The sequence below is a fragment of the Aulonocara stuartgranti genome, assembly GCF_965226115.1.
Source record: "Aulonocara stuartgranti genome assembly, chromosome: 7".
NCBI lineage: Eukaryota > Metazoa > Chordata > Actinopteri > Cichliformes > Cichlidae > Aulonocara > Aulonocara stuartgranti.
In genome coordinates, this window is record NC_138945.1 from 2,390,001 (window position 1) to 2,394,678 (window position 4,678).

Consider the following 4,678-nt stretch of genomic DNA (forward strand, 5'->3'; position numbering starts at 1 on the left):
TCATCATTTTAAGTGGGGGAACTTGCACAATCGGTGGCTGACTAAATACTTTTTTGCCCCACTTTGTGTGTGTGTGTGTATATATATATATATATATATATATATATATATATATATATATATATATATATATATATATATATATATATATATATATATATATATGCCCGTGATCAGGTACCCTGCTGGGGTAATAAGCTGGCCAAAGGAGGAGATAGAAGCCACTGACATAAAGACAAGAAAGCTCCTTACCATGCATGGAGGGTTTCACCCCAAGTCCAGCACCCTGAGGCTGTACGCTAAGCGGAAGGAAGGGGGCCGGGGACTGGTGAGTGTCAGCACCACAGTCCAGGATGAGACAAGGAACATCCAAGAATACATTGGGAAGATGGCCCCAACTGACCGAGTGCTCAGTGAATACCTCAGGCAGCAGAAACCCAAGAAAGAGGAGGGAGAAGAGGAACCATCATGGAAGGACAGGCCCCTGCACGGTATGTACCACCGGCAGATAGAGGAGGTGGCTGATATCCAGAAATCCTACCAGTGGCTGGACAAAGCTGGACTGAAAGACAGCACAGAGGCACTAATCATGGCAGCACAAGAACAAGCTCTGAGCACAAGATCCATAGAGGCTGGGGTCTATCACACCAGGCAAGACCCCAGGTGCAGGCTGTGTAAAGATGCCCCAGAGACAATCCAGCACATAACAGCAGGGTGCAAGATGCTAGCAGGCAAGGCATACATGGAACGCCATAACCAAGTGGCCGGCATACTGTACAGAAACATCTGTGCCGAGTATAACCTGGAAGTCCCGAGGTCAAAATGGGAGATGCCCCCAAGGGTGGTGGAGAATGACCGAGCTAAGATCCTGTGGGACTGATACAGACGGACAAAATGGTGGTGGCTAACCAACCGGACATAGTGGTGGTAGACAAACAGAAGCAGACGGCCGTAGTGATCGATGTAGCGGTTCCGAATGACAGCAATATCAGGAAGAAGGAACACCTTGGCCATATATATATATATATATATATATATATATATATATATATATATATATATATATATATATATATATATATATATATATATATATATAAAAGAATTGGGAGAATTGAACAATACATACATACATGCACACACAGACATACATATATATATATGTATGTCTGTGTGTGCATGTATTCTTTTGATCTTTGGGCTGAAGGAAGGACAATACTCGGTGTATAAATGCTCAATCAACAATCCTTTATTCCATACAATTCAACACTTTAAGAGCACAAACCCTCCGGATGGGGAGACATGCATGCAGAGTGACACAGCAAATCTCAAACTGGTGGAGTGTTACTCAAGCTCTTATAGCCTCTAATGGGCAACACCTAGTCGTAAAGGCCTAAACATTCACATTCTTTCTCTCACACGGCACCCAAGTTATGACCTCGGCTCATTGTTTTTCCTGCTCCCAACAAGGTGGTGGGGTGAACCTCCTGTGGAATGTGCTCTGTCTCCTCTGCTATCAGAACAGCAAGGCCCTGACTCTCTGCACACAATATTCTCTTCTTAACTCAGCAGTATAGTGCATCATAAAACAATATCATCCATTCACAATAAATCAGCAGTCTAATGTTCTAATATATGGTATACATATACATATGTGTATGTATGTGTATATATATGTATGTTTGTCATTGTTAACGTCACACCTAAAAACATAGCTTTTACTTTACGGTACAACAGGTATCATTTACCGTAATACCTGTTATATGCACGCGTGATACACAATAATAACACATAATAACCAATCAGACAGATTCATCAGGTAACATGAGAACATTCACTGCCTGGAACAGCGTATGGATGCTAGGGCTCCGGTGCACCGTCAGCCTCAGAATCTCCAGCTACTGGCTGCTGTGCTGCTGTAGATGGAGGGCAACCAGCTATGTGATGGTGATTAACTTATTCACCACAAGGTGTCACTGCTGTGCTTCCCAACAACACTCACGCTACAAGGTAAGAGTCCCCTTTGTTGTGTCAGTTAGTGATGGAGACATATAGTTTGCTGCAAATACCTGTATAATTGATTGTTCTTCTCTCCTAACTTCAGTGCAGCTTGTAGAATAAAAATATAAATGAAACTGTTAACATTAAAGCTAACAGCTGGCTGCTTTCACCTTTACTTTGTGCTACATTCCTGTTCATCAAAACATCATTGCAGACAAATAAGGTCTCCATGTACCTGACCTGAGTGCATCTCTTAGAAACAAAATATCACCTCTCATTCTATTGGCTGTACCTTCCAGTGTTGGGTAAGTTACTTTAAATTAGTAACTTAGTTACATTACTAGTTACTTCTATCAAAAGTAACTCAGTTACTTCAAGTTACTCGTTACTTTCAGAGTAACTAGTTACTAGGGAAAGTAACTTTGGTTTTACTCAGAATTCTCTTGTTAATGTGTTGCTTCCGTAACTGGATACCCAGCCAGACTGTCAGTCTTCTAGCTTGCTTACTTGCCACAGTGCACTGTGCCACCTACCAATAGAAAGGAAAAAAATAATGTGCACATTTCCACGAGAGAAATCCCACGCCTGATTCTATCCTATCCTGCTTTTTACATCCAACACAAAAACTGCAGCCGTGGTGCTTTCGATTGTACTCAGAACTCGGAAATTCTGCCTTCTGAATAGGAAGATGTAGGTAACACCAGACTGCAGATGAGCTGCTTACAGGGCTGGACTGGGACAAAAAATCGGCCCGGGGAATTTGACTAGAGACCGGCCCACCATTATAGGAAAAATCATAAAGCCTTTGAATGATAATAAACCCTGTTGTGACAGTGATGTACACTGTTCTGATGGTATATATGCATCAATCTATCAATCGTTTGTTGTAAGACTCAGATAATTATTTTTTTAAAAGTGAGACATTTTAAATGATAATAAGAAAGAAAAGTATTTCTTTGTGCCCCCCTCTCCCTGTTAATGCCCTACATGGCCCCCTGGCAGCACTTTGCTAGACCCGCCCCTGCACAGTTACCAGCTGTCAGCTACTTAGAAAAGGATCCTGGTGTTATTTGTCTCTCAGAAACAGTTCATAACTTCAACTCATTCATGTCACCTAAAAGGTAAACCTGTTTCTCCATCACCTGTTCAGCTCTGATGGTTCAGTAAGGACATCTCCTGGTTTCATCTTCATGTTTCCCTCTCACCACATATCCAAACCCACATCATGACCAGCAGCTTTACAGCTGTGGCTCCAGCCAACATCAGCTGATACTAGAAAGTAATATTAAATAAATTCTAACAACAGCTGATCAAGCTTAAACGTGCTGCTGTTGTTTATCCGCTGGTTTCCTCTTTCTGGCACAAAGTGGGCGATAAACAAACAACAGAGAAAAGCCGATCAGCTGATCATTGATCAGTTTCATGATTGAAGTAGAAACAGGAGAGGGAGGGGGGAGAATGAAAGAAGAAGAGGCAGCTGTGCAGCAAAGACACAGAATAACTGCAGCTTTGTCTTTTTCATTGTAGCTGAATTACGGGACAAACTGTTCCTTTTCACCTCAATAAGAAACGCGTAATATTTTCTCTGAATACCAGACGATTCTGTTTTTTACTGGACGGTTGGCAACTCTAATAATTAATCTTATGAACAAAATAAAGTTCAACATCAGTAACATAGCACCACCCAGCTGTATAGAAACCCTGTCATGCTAGCTAGCACGCAGTACGAAAAAGTCAGCACAGCTAAAATAAACTCCACCTAAACTTGGTTCATATCTGACCCAGAGAGACTGCAGGTCATAACCTCTTACCTGAAGTTCAGTTCACACTCGGACCGGCGGCCGCCTCGGGTCTCTCCTCCTGTCTCCCCTTTCCCTCCTCCACCTGCTGCCTCCACCACTTGCTAATGTTATTGAATCTGTGGAAGCTCCGCGATGCCACCACACGAACGAATAACGTGCCTATCTAAATCCCAGTAACGAGTAACGCGTTCCTGGTTTTGGCATAATAACTAGTTACCGTGCTACTTACCACAATAATAACGTAGTTACTGTAACGCGTTACTTAATAACGCGTTAGTCCCAACACTGGTACCTTCATGATGTAAACAATGACGTGCATGCAGCGCAGGTATCGCCTCCAACTGTGCAGCCTTACTGGGTTTGCTGTGAAATATTTAAAGAGATCAAATATTTGCCGCTCACATCAAACTGGACTCTATGAACTAGAATTAGTTCAAAAACAATTGGTTAACATTTCTGTTTTTACATTTACGATTACCAACACACACCACAGAAACGTCTTTTCACAGAGGGCCACTTCCTGTGTGGATGAAGCAAACCGACAGCAGGCAGTTGTGATTCGCTGGCTGTGACTCACCTGAAGCGTTACAGGCCTCTCTGCTTGGACTGTTGGGCTGAGGCTCACCTGGGTCAGGATTGGACCGTCTGTGCTCAGAACATCGGCTCACTCTGATTCAATTCATGTCAGAACAAAACCAAGAACAGCTGGGTGGTAACTAAGTACAAAATACTTAAGCATTCCAGGTATCCGTGCTTTACTTTGAAGTATTCTGCTGATAATAAACGGGGCTAACGCAGATCGTTGTGTCTGTTGCTGTACGTCAGCACAGAGATGTTTCAGATAAATCACCTAAAAAACTCACAAGAATGAAATT